Source organism: Gavialis gangeticus, unplaced genomic scaffold, assembly GCF_001723915.1.
Source record: "Gavialis gangeticus isolate Ggan-Ray unplaced genomic scaffold, GavGan_comp1, whole genome shotgun sequence".
NCBI lineage: Eukaryota > Metazoa > Chordata > Crocodylia > Gavialidae > Gavialis > Gavialis gangeticus.
In genome coordinates, this window is record NW_017728992.1 from 159,960,490 (window position 1) to 159,974,787 (window position 14,298).

Consider the following 14,298-nt stretch of genomic DNA (forward strand, 5'->3'; position numbering starts at 1 on the left):
TGCTCCCTGTACAGAAGCTACAAAGCTGGGACAGTGTCTCCACTTGTTCCTGGTGCTGCATGCACGAATGGCAGAGCCAGGAGCTGGTGGCAGAAGAGAATTCCATCTCAAACTGGAAGTGCGGGCAGGAATGGAACGGCAAGTCCTCTAAAGCCTCTCAGGTGAGGCAAATTATAGCTGATTTCATAGATTTCGTAGACATTTGGGTTGGAAGGGGCCCTGGAGGATCATCGAGTCCAGCCCCCTGCCCCAGGGGCAGGAAGTCAGCAGGAATCATAGGATCCCAGCAAGATATGCATCCAAATGTGTCTTGAAGGCGTTCAAAGTGGGTGCTTGAACCGCCTCTAGCGGCAGTCTATTCCAAAACTTGGGGGCTCAGACACTAAAGAAGTTCTTTCTTATGTCCAGCCTGAATCGGTCACAGTGGAGTTTGTATCCATTCGATCTTGTCATCCCTTGGGGCGCTCTGGTGAACAGATGTTCCCCCAGATCCTGATGAGCAACCCTGATAAACTTATAGGTGACCATCAGATCACACCTGAGCCTGCACTTTTCTAGGCTGAAGAGTCCCATGACTCTCAGCCTCTCATCATAAGGTCTGTTTTCCTAACCTCTGATCATGCGTGTGGCTCTCCTCTGCACCCTCTCAAGCTTCTCCACATCCTTTTTGAATTGCGGAGCCCAAAACTGGATGCAGTACTCTAGCTGCAGCCTCACCAAGGCCGAGTACAATGGGAGAATGACGTCCCAGGATTTACTTGAGAAGCATCTATGGATGCAAGCCAGTGTTTTGCTCACTTTACTAGCCGCACCATCACACTGAAGGCTCATGTCCATCTTGTGGTCAATCATGACCCCGAAGTCCCTTTCATCTGTAATGCTAACCAGCGTAGCACTGCCAAGCCTATAAGGATGCTGCAGGTTTTTCCTCCCAAGGTGGAGAACCTTGCATTTTTTGGTGTTGAACACCATCAGGTTCTCATCCGCCCATTTCCAGAGCCTGTCAAGATCTGCCTGGATCACCCTCCTGTCCTCAGGTGTGGATGCTTTACCCCAGAGTTTGGTGTCGTCGGCAAACTTGGCCAGTCCGCTTCTGCCACCAATGTCCACATCACTGATGAAGATGTTAAGTAGTATAGGCCCTAGGACAGAGCCTTGAGGGACTCCACTGGTCACAGCGCACCAAGACGATTGGCTCCCATTGACCACCACCCTCTGGGTCCTACTGCAGAACCAATTCCCCAGCCAGCGGATCGTGGTGAAGTTGAGGCCACAGTTAGCCAGTTTAGCCAAGTGGATTTTGAGATACCAGATCGAAGGCTTTTTAAAGTCAAGATATACAATGTCGATCTCTTCCCCCTTGTCCAGGTGATAGGTCACCTGGTTATAAAAGAAAATGAGATTGGTCAGGCAAGACCTACTCGCAAAAACCCATGCTGGGTATTCCTTAGGATATTGCCTTCAGCTAGTCTGTTAAGGATGGCCTTTTTGATAATCTTTTTCAGGACCTTCCCCAGGATAGAAGTCAGGCTGATGGGCCTGTAGTTTGCCAGATCTACTTTCCTCCCTTTCTTGAAGACAGGCATGACATTGGCCCTCTTCCAATCATTGGTCACTTCACCAGAGCGCCAAGAGCTCTCGAAGATCCGTGCCAGGGGCTGAGGTATGATGCTCGCCAGCTCCCTGAGTACCCCTGGGTGTAACCCATCAAGGCTGGCTGACTTAAAGGTATCCAGCCTGTCAAGGTGTTCCTTCATGAGGTCAGGTTTGATGCAGGGCAAGGAATCTCTCTCACCTAGGCCTCCTTGACCCATAGTGGGCAGGGCCATCCTATGGGACTGGTGAAAAACTGATACAAAGTACCGATTTAGCAAGTTCGCTTTTTCCTGGGTATCAGTTGTCAGTTGCCCCATCTGGTTTAGCAGGGGTCCAATGTTGCCCTTGCTTTTCCTCCGGCTCCCTACATATCTAAAAAAGGACTTTTTATTTTCCTTGATATTTGTAGCTAGCTGGAGTTCCATCACAGCCTTTGGCTTTCCTGATTTGCTCTCTGCAGGTCTGGACCAGAGCAGAGTATTCCTCCTTGATGGCAGCTCCAGTCCTCCATCCTTTGTAGGTCTTCCTTTTAAGACGTAGGAGGTCCGCCAGTTCCCTGGAGAGCCAAGGGGGCTGCTGTGCCCTTTTGCTGCCTTTCCTCCGAGACAGGATAGACTTTGCTTGCGCATCCAGGAATGCCCCCTTGAGGAGCAACCACTCGCCCTGAACTCCCCTCACCATCGGGTTGTGGCCTTTTAGGGCCTCTCTGACAAGCCTCCTTAGCTTGTCCAAGTCAGCTTTCCTGAAGTTAAGGACTTCTGTATTACTGACTGACTTGCCATTTTTGCAGCAGATGGTAAAGGTGATCAACTCATGGTCACTGTCACCCAGCTTCCCTTCGATTGTTAGGTCGCTGATTAGGTCATCCCCGGTTGCCAGTATGAGGTTGAGCAGCACTTTACCTCTTGTTGGCCCATAGACTTCCTGCGTCAGATAGAGGTCATCCACACATGAGAGAAAGCTTTGCGACCACTCAGATTTGGTTTAGCTCTCCTCCGAGATGTCAGGGTAGTTAAAGTCTCCCATGACAACCATACACTGGGATCATGCAGCCTTAGCCAATTCTCTGGTGAACTCCTCGTCAAGGTCTTGACTCTGGATAGTGGGTTTGTAGCAGACCCCCACCATAGTATCCCCTGTACTGTGTTCCCCATGGATTTTAACCCAGAGGGTCTCAAGTTGTCCACCGTGGGTGCCAATGTTGGCTTGCAGGGATGCGTAGCTTTCCTTGACATAGAGAGCTACACCCCCGCCACTTTTGTCCACTCGATCCCTCCTGTACAGGGTATAGCCATCTATACCCATGGTCCAGTCATGGGTGGAGTCTCTGTTATCCCAATGACATCATAGTTATTTGCATTTAGCAGGAGAACAAGTTCCTCCTTTTTATTCCCCAGGCTCCTGGCATTTGTGTATAGGTATGCAAGTGTCCCGTTGGGGGCCCTTGCCCTACCTATATTTTGTTCCAGGGCTGGGGCTGGGGTGGGATCCCTGATGTGGAGCCATTCTCCCTTTTAGCTGAAGGGAGCCTCCCCAGCTGTGCAGTGGGGATGTCTGTGAATTGGTTCCCAGAAACAAGTGGTGCTCTCAAAAGCTTCCTGGGAACTGGATTCAGGGGCAAGCTGAGGAAGAAGCATGTCTGACGGCAGACAGGTGAGGAGCAACCTGTCTGCCCACCTTTTCCTATACTAATAGTTAATGGACTGTTAGGCATACCTGAAGTAAAAAGCAGCGCTTACAGTAACAATGCTGAGGCACAGCTGTGGTTTTGGCTATTGTAATATCTGGAGGTACAAGGTGGGAGTGCAGGGGAAGAGGAGCTCCCAAACTTAGCCTGTAAGTCCATATATTAACCATTAATGTTGTTATAGTGGATCAACCCTAGCTGTAGAGGTATTGATTACTTCTCAGAGGAGAACAGAGACTGTCATTAGATAGCCCTTCCTATTGATAATTCCATCCAAGTCATGGTGTGTGAGGCAAGCTAAGGACTATAAACATTCTCCCTTCAAGGAAAAGGAAAAAAATATTCTTTAAACCCAGCAAGGGTTGTTAATAAGGACACAAACACTGAACTCAACGAGCCTTGCCATCAGGCTGATGTTGACTTGGTGACAAGGACTTTGCACTTGTCCTTGTTGAATCTCATCTGAATGATTTGTGGACCATTTTTCTAGCCTATACAGATTATTCTGGATCCTAGCACTACTCTCCAGAGTGTCTACAACTCCGCCCAACTTGGTGTTATCCACAAATTTGCTAAGCGTGCACTCAATCCCATCATCCAAATCATTAATGAAGATGTTAAACAATACCAGACCCAGGATAAAGCTCTTGACCCCTCCTGCCAACTAGACATTGAATGGAATGATGCAATCAGTTATGTGTCCATCTTGCAGTACTTTAATCTAATCCGTATTTCCTTAGAAAGCATATAATCATAGGCATACTCCTATTGACTTTGCTTGGTCACACCGATGAGAGTGAGGTCTCTTTTAAATGTTTTAGTTTACAGAATAAAATGTTCTTTTAGCGTGAAACAATACTTTTTATTAGTTAAATATGAGCAGCTGGCTGGTCTTTTATACATTTTAATAAGGACAGCAAAACCTTCCTTTTGGTTTAAATGTTCTTTTGCTTAGATTGTACCCTCATACCTTGTATTTCATATTTATGACATTTAATGTAGATTGCTTAAAATGCTTATAAGAGGTAGGAAGGGAACAGTTTAACCTTTGACAATGGCAGCATTTTTAGATTTAACTGCAAGCACTTAGTTAAGAAAAATCTGTTTCCACTTTACTGATGGGATCCCTTTAAATAAACTGCAGGTTAACTACATATGGTAGAGCCATGATTTTAGCCTTGCCAAGAAAAGCCAGATTCTGCAAAGCCCTGTTCACATGAATAGTCCTTCCTCATGTGAGTCCTGAGGTATATGGGAATGTCACATGATTAAGGGCTTGCAGAATTTGGCCCCAAGTTAAGCACTTGGCAAAAACCTGTGCCTCCATAATATTTGTGGTCCACAGAAAAACCTAAGTGGCTCATTCCTTTCCAGAGCTTAACTCCTTTTAAAGGAACAGGCTGCCAGCTGAGGGACTTGCTTGAGCTCCTAACATTTTGGTAAAGCAAAATAAGTTCTTAAAAAAACAAATCAGAGCATTAATTTCTTTTGTTACAATGGTGTAAATTCAAAGTGGGTCTACATAACTTTGTTGTACTAGTTCTGGATTTCCGCTTGTGCAAACAAAACCAAAATTTGGCTCACTGCTTGCAAGAATACTCCTGCCAACTGAAAAGCAGCCTGTTTGCTGCCATTCTTGCAGTTCTTGCTCAGGCAGAATTCTCATTAACTTGATTTGACATGGCTAGGAGTTTTTGCCTGAATAAGAACAGTAGAATCCAATCTTGGGAAAACTTCCTGAGTGTAACAGCAACTAGGACAATGGAACAAGCTTCCTAAGGAAGTTGTGAAATCTCCTTCTTTAGTGTTTTCACTAGTCTGGAGAGTCTGCCTGGGATGGTTTAGAAATAATGAATCCTATATCTGTGCAGGAGGTTGTATTAGATGTTCTCTCCAACCCTACAGGCATTTTTACACATGCTGTGGGATGTGGCACTGGGCACTTTAATTAGCAAGGTGCACTAATTAAAAGCACCTGTGCATCACAGGTATCAGCATCCTCGCATTTTCCCATGCTGAAAAAATGGCTGTGGGGTGCTTTGAACTAAAGCTCATCAAATGTGTTTTATTTCAAAGTGCACCACTGCCATTTTTTAACCACGGGGACACGTGGTGATGCTGATACATGTAACATGGAAGGCTGCTGGAGTACACCAGTTTCCGTGCTCCAGCAGCCTTGATTAATCAAGTCTACTCCAACGCACTGGATTTCCAGTGTGTCAGAGCAGGTTCCACGCATGTGTATAGGAGCCCTATAATTTTTGATGCTATAAATTTAGAGACACATGTGCACACACACACACCAGGAGATTTGTATCCACTAAGAAAGTCTATTTATCTCCTCAAAGTTAGTATTTCTCAGGGTTAAAGCATGGAGAAGCCCAGCTTTCCTTCCTTAGCTGACAGAAAAGAATCACCTCGTTTTCCTTCTGTCTTGGGTAAGCATTGCATCTCCTTTTTATTGGCTTCCATTAATTTCAATCTACTTTAATAAGTAGATAATTGGGAGGCCATGGACAATTCAGACTTTAAACTGAAAGGAGGAAGTTGAAAGCAGAGAAACTTTCTAACCTATACAGGGTTAAATCTTTTGGAGGGATGATCCAAAATCAGCTCCTCTTTGTCTTCTTTCAGTCATGGCTGTCAGTATGCTGGACTAATTCCTTGTTTAAGTTATAACAACCTAAAGACCAATTCAAGTGATGCCAGCTGCCAATGTCAGCCACTGCAGTGTAGCACCTGAGGTGTTGAGGTGGGATCAGAATCACATTCTTATCTGGGGTTTTGGGGTGGGATTAGAATCAGTACACTGGCTATAGTATATCATGCTGAAGGTGGGTGATCCTCCTTTGATCAGTTATACTATGCTTGATGTCTGCATTGAACAGCAAGCCACCCCTCAGTTTGGTCGTGTCCTGTAATCCCACCAAAATGGAAGGTAATTCCAGAGAGCAGGTTTTCCTGAAGCAAGGTTTGGAATAGAAAAAATAGAGTTACTACAGATTCACAAGAGAAACACAACTGTCCCCAACTCCAAGTCATCTCAGACTCTGTCTGATCATTCAAATAGACTCTTTCTGATCATCTAATATGGCAGTGCCAGCTCTGAGGCCTGAGCCTCCCTCTGCTTGCCCTCACTGGAGAGCATCATATTTTCCCAAGGCATTCACCTGCCATAACTTGATGGAAAACTATGGAGAATTCTGCCTAAGAGGAAGCAGTGCTCATCCAGTCAGCCAGCCCCTTGGCAAAACTGGTGTTGTCCTAAGATGCTATATGGCAAGACCCTGATGGGGTCTGAACTGGGAACTCCTCCACCCCTACACACCCTAATTCTGTGATCTCCCTCAACTCTGGCTCCAGTTGTTAAATATTCACAGTTGGAGCTCCTTAACAGTACCTCCCAGGCTTACTGCCAGTTACCTCCCACAGTCTATCTGATACTAGAATAAGGAAATGTGGGCATTTTAGCTGCCTCTCACCCTCCTCAGGCATGCTTCTCCTGCATTTGAGTGGGCTTCTCACCATTTGTGCCATCCCTTTTGAGTCATTCCTGGGCTCATCCAGCCAGTCAGCATTGGACTTCACCCTCCAGCTGCAGCTTGGGTCTTCTGTATGAGGAGGAGGGACCTGCAGTGAATTGAGGGCAAGGATCCGTTCATTCAGGGTCCTAGGCTCCCTGGGGCTCAGTGTTCTGGCTGGGGCAGTCCTGGACAGGGCCTCTCTCCCCAGCACTCTCTGTTTCCTGGTGGGGACATCCAGGCTGTGGCATTGGGGCTGCATTGCTTACAGCACTGCACTCCACATTCCCCCAGCATGCCTCAGCACCACTGGGGCTTTTTACCCTCCTGCAAGTAAGGGGAAGGGGACTGTGGCAGGGCACTGTTGGTGCCTGTCACTTTAAGGGCTAGCCAGGGAGATGGCAGGTGCCTGATGAGGACGACCATTTAAAGCTCAGCTCTCTGCATTGAGAGGAGTAGCTTGATACCAGCCAGCAGGGGAAGCTCCCTGCTGAGCTCCTTGGGCCAGAAACAACTTGGAGGTATCTAGGCTGGGGCTATGGGAATGGAAGAGGACCCAGGTCCTGGGCTTGAGCTAAAACTGCACCCTGCCAGAGTAGGGAGGCCTGGTGCTACTGGCAGTGGTGCAGCAGCCCCAGGAAATGCCAGGACCATGAACCTCCCTGGTGAAGGGCAGGCAGGGGGCACCTGATAATCTCCAGCCCCTGCACAGTCCTGGCTGGGGAAAGCTCAGATCTGTGAGATCCCTGAGAGGCCTGAGGCTCACTTGATCCAGTGGAGTTGTGAGGGAGAGAAGGCAAGCTGGTCAGACCTGACTGGATGGACCCTTGACTGGTCAATGCTGGGGCCAGGACCCAAGGCAGGTCAAAAGGGCCAGGGACCCACTGCGAGGGATGCCCAGAGCAAGAGGCTCAGTATTCCAACTGGCCTGAGGGTGGGGCCAGGGCCTAAGGGGGAGACAAAGGTCCCAGAGAGGGGACCACAGCTTGCGAAGGAGAAGGCTTACAGGTGAGTTTTGCTACATGGGATGCCAACTGCGAGGCATGGCCCCCAGTGTAGGGGAAGATTTGGAGCTGGGGATATCACCCCTATTCATCAGTGTCTTAAATGGGTAGCCTCCTGCCTAAGTAACATCATAGTCATTTATCACCAGGGCATGGCAGGCAAGAGAAGCAGGCAGTTAGTCCAAAAACAGGTGGGCAGGCCAACATCTAACTGGCCCTGGGAAGGCCCCCTGTTACAAGGACAAACAGGGCATTCTTCTTTCCCACTCCCATTACCCTGATACACATCCCACCACCTTAAGCTGTGAGTGGCCCTTTGACTTATCTGAGTGTGTTCCTTAAAAGATGACCTCTCTTTTGGTTTTCAGTTTTGTGAAGTGCTCCAGCTCATGTTGTTGGGAAAAATATTAGCAATCATGTTTTCCTCCCTGCCTGGTACTCAGTCTTAAAATGGTAACACTGTAAGTCCAATGCCTAGTGCATGATTTGGGTATTATCAGCTTTGCTAGGCTGTAACCACTTAAGGGGTCAGTAATAAGTGTAAATTCCTAGCTTAACAAATAATATTGAAGAAGTTCTACTCCCTAGTTGATGGCTAGGCATCCTTGTTCTATGGTGGCTGTGGCAGGGCACCTTGGGTGCCTGCCACTTTAAGAGGCTTGAGCAGACTGTGGAGCAGCCAGCAGGTGCAGTGTGGCCTAACAAAGTGGTCACATGGCTACAAGAGGGCTCCTGGATTGGAGGATGGGGCTAGGCAGCCTCAGTATAAACCCAGGCCCTCAGAACTGAGTCAGCAGTGGCTGCAAGGATGCTGCCAGAGTAACATCACCTAGCTGGACCTGCTGCTCCCCAAACACCTGGTGGTTAAGTGTAGAACTATGGGGATGGAGGAGGTTCTTGGTCCTGGAGCATGAACTAAAACTACACCCTGCTGGGGTTGGATGGTGTGGTGGGGCTGCCTGTGGCAGGGTAGTCTCCAGGAAATGCCATACCTGTGCCTCCCCAGTGAAAGGTGAGGATGGGGCACCATATAGCCTCAGTCCCCATGACCTGGTGGGTTACCCTATAAAGGGAAAAGGCAAGGGGTGCAGGCATGTCATCAGGCCTAAGACCCAAGGGGCATAAGGCCTAGTAACCCCAGTGAGGGGTGATGTAGTGGCCTCAGTGAGAGGGCATGTGTGATTGGGCTTCATAGAGTAGGGTCTGTATATGTGGGCCTGAAGGACTGTGCAGAGGCCGGCCTTAGAGATAGAGTGAGCTATATTTGGAGCGGCTCAAGAAGGCAGACCCATATGAGAAGAAGAGGGCTAGCTGCTCAAGAACCTAGCCAGAAACTCTTGACTGGTCAATGCTGGGACCAGGACCAGAATGGTCAAAGTGCAAGGACGCCCACTGTGAGGGATGGTCAGAGCCAGGTGCCTGGAGTTCCAACTGGCCTAGAGGCAAGACCAGGGCCTATGAGGCCAAAGGTCCATAGGTGACAGAAGGCTGGGGCTAATGGGGTTTAGCCCTCCCCAACATGTGGCAGCCTGCTGTGGGCTCCAGGTGGCTGCAGCAGGGGTGGGGAGGGGCGCACATGCAGCTAGGATCACATGTGTGCATGATTGGCTGCCCGTGAGCAGCTCATCCAGGGAGCATGGCTCCTGCTGCTATGTGTACCCTGGGAGGGCATGGGGGATGTGTGCCCCCAGATCTGTGCACAGGGTGAGGGTAGGCTGCCATTGTGGGCTACAGACAGGGTGTTGCCAGGTTCTTTCTGGTGGGGGCAAGCCAGCTGTGCTTGGGATGGGGAATACAGGAGGGCTGCAGCCACCCCAAAATTTGCCATATCTCCCTCAATCCCACTCCCAGTGCTGCCACCACCTGCCCTGCGTACAGCGCAGCCCAACCCCCCTGCTGGGAAGAGCCCAGCGCAACTCCCCAGCCACAGCCTGCAGTGGCAGCCCACCCTTGCTTCATGCACAGATCTGAGGCACATGCCCCACCATGCCCTCCCAGGGTGTGTGCAGCAGTGGGAGCCGCCACCTCCTCCTCATGTCGGGTGCCCCCCAGATGAGCTGGTCACAGCTCCATCCCACACGCCGCCCCAACTGTGCAGGGTCTGTCCCAGCCCCACTCCCTCCCTCACCACCTTGGGGGGGAGGCAGATTGAGGCCCCAGGGAGCAGGACACAGACTGGAGTAGGGGCTGGGGTGAGTGGGCTCCCAGCCAGGCCAGGTGGTGGAACAAGCAGAGGCCGGGGGGGCATGTGCAGCCCAATCTGTGCACAGGGTGGAGGTAGTTGCTGCTGCACATTGCGCTTTGCTCCCTGCTGCAGCTGCCCCAGGAGCGGCTGATGCCACATGCCTGTTGCCCTGGGCTGTGCCGTGGCCCCTGCCTAGGACACGCATGGCCCTGCATGGCCCTTGGGGCAGCAGGGCAGTCCCAGAGGCATTGGTCTCTAATACGAACAGCTGGTTGAAATCAGGTGTGTATAGTACAGGTCACACAGGGCATCCTTGATACTTTCAAATGCCCCTTTGGCACAATCCATCCATTTTATCTCTTGCCCTCAAGTACCTTTGATTAAATCATTTAGTGGGGTTACCAGCTCTGAAAAGTGGGGGATAAACCTCTGATTATAATTGGCCAGGCCAAAGGACCTAACCTGCCTCTTGGTCCTAGGTCTAATATATCTTTGTAAAGTTTCCACTTTATCCAGCACCAGTTGAATCCAACCCTGACATACCACAAAGCCCAAATACCTAGTCTCTTTCTGACTTAGTTGGCATTTCTTTAGGTTGGCTGTCAAACCCAATTCCCTAAGATCCCAGCGTACAGCTCTAAGGTCTCTTAGATGTTGGGGCCAGCTAGGTGAAAAGATCATAGCATCGTCTAGGTAAGCCACTGTGTACCCTGGATGTGGATTTAATCTCTTGTCCATCAGGCACTGGAAGGTTGTGGCAGCACTGTGGAATCCAAAAGGCATCCTCTGGAACTCAGAGACCCCATGGTGCACCAAAGGCTGTCTTCTCCTGATCTTCATGAGCCATCGGTGTCTGCCAATACCCTTTGGTCATATCGAGGGTCATCATGTATTGGGACTGACCAGTCTGTTCTACCATTTCCTCTATCCGTGGCATGTGGATTTAATTTGAAAAGCATCAAACTTGGCCACTACATTCACTTTTTGGAAGTCCATGTACAGCCTTAGGGAGCCGTCCAGTTTGGGTACAATAACAATACAGTGGGGTACAATAAAATGGGGCTTTGCCACTGGCTATGCAATTCTTTGGTGATCCCCTTAAGCTGGCATGTGATCTCTTTTCTTATTTCATCCTGTAGCCATTGGGGTAGATGCTGCCAATACTCCTGGACCACCTTGCCAGGGGGTATATATATGTGGTGGACTGCACCCTGAGCCAACCTGAGTTCTTGAAAGATATCACAAAACTTTTCTATCAATTGAATCAGTTGCCATTGTTGTTCCCTTGTTAACTGTTTCTCCATTCCTGGGGTCCCAATCTCTTTGCCCTGCAAATCTTCTACAGATGGAGGACCTAGTTCGCATGGATCAGGATTCATCAACCAACCCTCCTGTTCCTTCTATTCTTTTAAAACATGGTATACTTGTCACTCTCGCCTCTGTCCTGGTCACACTATTTCATAGTCAATGGAACATACCCTTTGTGATATCTTGTATGGTCCTTGCCATTGGGCTAGTAGTTTGCTGTTGTTACTTGGTAATAGGAGTAATACTTTCTCCCCAGGATTGAATTCTCCCTTTGTGGCCCTTTGGTCATAAATCTTTTTCTGTCATGTTTGTGCTCCCCATATGTTCTCCTGGCCAATTTTCTGCACTGTCTGCAGATGGTCCCGAAGCTTAAGGAGATGACCTGTCATGGATCCCTGTCTCTCCCACCCTTCATGGACCACATCTAGCAAGCTGGTACCCATAAACCAACTCGAAGGGAGAGAACCCCAGTGATGCCTGGGGTGTTTCTCAGATCATAAACAACAAAAGTGCCAGCAGTTGCTCCCAGTCTTTGGGGTTTTCTTGTATGGCAGCCCAGAGCATCCTCTTCAAGGTTTTATTAAAATGCTGCACCAGCCCATCTGTTTGTGGATGGTATACTGCCATTCTCAAATGTCTAATTTGTAGGGTCTTACAGCCCTTTAAGACTCCCAACAGAAAGTTCTTCCCCTGGTCCATTATACTTTCTTTGGGTAGTCCCACTTGGGCCACCCATTTCAGTTCTGTGGCAGTCTTAGTGGCAGTAACCAATCACAGGGATATAGCATCCAGAAACTGGGTGGCATAGTCCATGGTGACTGGAATGAACTGATACCCAGCACTGTACTTGGGAAATGGGTTGGCTATATCCATGATGATGCTGTCAAAAGGTTTTTCAATTATGGGTATTGGCATTAAGGGGGGTCACTTGGGGAGTACCTGAGAGACCTTCTGACACAAGGGGCAGGCCTCACAAAGCTCTCTATTTTCTTATGGAAGCCTGGCAAGAAGAATCTTTTTAATAGATTTGTCTTATCCTGACCTAGGTGCCCACTGGAAGGCAGGGGATGAGTTAAATGTATTAATTCCTTTGATACCCCCACAGAACCAGCAGTTGGGCATTTTCCTCATTCTCTCCCTCCCTTCCTACCAGCCTGTACAATAGATCCTGTCTCACCTCAAATCACAGGCACTGGGTCATCATCTTGGGCTTGAGGATCTCATAGATCTGCCAGACTATGCTGCTTTTGTAGACATTCTGGAAGACTTATTCCTCTGCCTCAACAGTCTGGAACCGCCCTTGTTTGGTCACCCATTCCAGGTCTAATTCATTTTGTTCCTCATTATTGTTGTCTGACTGTCCAACCATTCCTTCTCCCCTGTCTTTCCACAGTGATGGGGTTTCCAGATTTTTGGTTGCTTTCCGGAAGATGCGTTTGATGTCGCAGCTCAATATCAGAGGGCAAAGAAGTTGTGGGGACCAATTCAATGAGCAACTCTCATCTTTCTGAACACTGTCAGACTTCGCTTATGCTGTGGGTATATGTGTTTCTCCCCATGTACACAGATCAGCCTGGTCAGGGAAGTTGGTTGGTCCATTTTTTGGGGAATCAATGAGGCCTTGGAGAGGGTTTACATATACCTGGTGTCTGTTACAGCCTGTTATTTCTGGTCTCCTTGTGTCACTAGTACCATGGGGCGAGGCAAGAGTCCCTCAGAATTGGAGCCAAAACTACAGTCCATAGGCTCTGGTTTTCCCATAATTTCCATTGCTTCAGTTGGCAAGGTTGTTTTTACCTGTGGTGGTCCTCTTTTGTCCCAGAACTTAAGGCACATCCATGCTCAGTAGCCCCATGAATAAGACTGTTCATTCTTCCATAATCCACCTAGTCTGGGCTCCCCTGCTCCCAATGGCACCCATTGCATTCCTTGTCCTATGGGGGAACCTGTTAGGCTTCCCCCTCTGGGGCACTGATCTTCTCAGCCTCCATGAAGGTGTCACAGAGCGAGATCCATGGGGGTGGCCATGATACCCCTGGCGGCTCTCTGACTGTGTATGCTCTGCCCCAAGGGCACACTCTTATCTCTCCTGCCACTTCTTTGATGGAAAAATAACTCAGGAGTCTGTCCACAAGCCTTCACTTAGTCTTGGTTCACTGAACTTTACTCAAGCTCCCTGATCTGTGGGCGCTTTGCCAGGTCTCTCTTCATTATGGTGCTGCATGAAATACCTCAGGCCTTATGGACCAATTGCATGGCCTCAACCACTCCTTTACCACGCCCCATGCCTCACAGGTGTTACATTGCTGTTATGCTCTGTTGAGGCCTTGGCCTACTCAGACTCTGCCCCTTTAATATAGCTAGGTCTTCTAGCCTAGATCGACTGTGTTGGCCTTGGTTTTGAGGCACTAGCCCACAAACTCCTCTTATTACTGGGCCCCTGGCCCTTGCAGCTCACGCACCTCTGGCACTGGGCTCTCTGGCTCCTTGCAGCTCATGCCCCTCTGGTGCTGGGCTCTTGCAAGCCCCTGAGACTTGACCCCTCTGATGCTGGGGCTCTACACAATCATGTGTCCACAATGAGGCCTCCTCCTCCCCTATTAGCCTCTTCCTGGTCCACTGGTGCAAACAATACAACAAACCTAAGCCCCTGGGCTACAACATAACATTAATAATAAAGGCAGCACTCTGCGACTTTATGTAGGCGCCTGTGGTGTCAATACCTATACAGTCAGGTGGGTCACAAATTGGCTGGACGGCTGCACCCAGAGAGTGGTGGTGGACGGGTCATTTTCAACCTGGAGGGATGTGGGCAGTGGGGTTCCACAGGGCTCAGTCCTTGGGCCCGCACTGTTCAATATCTTCATTGGCGACTAGGATGAGGGGGTGAAAAGCACCTTGTTCAAGTTTGCGGATGACACTAAGATGTGCAGGGAAGTGAGCACACTAGAAGAGAGGGACAGGCTACAACTAGATCTGGACAGGTTACAGAGGTGG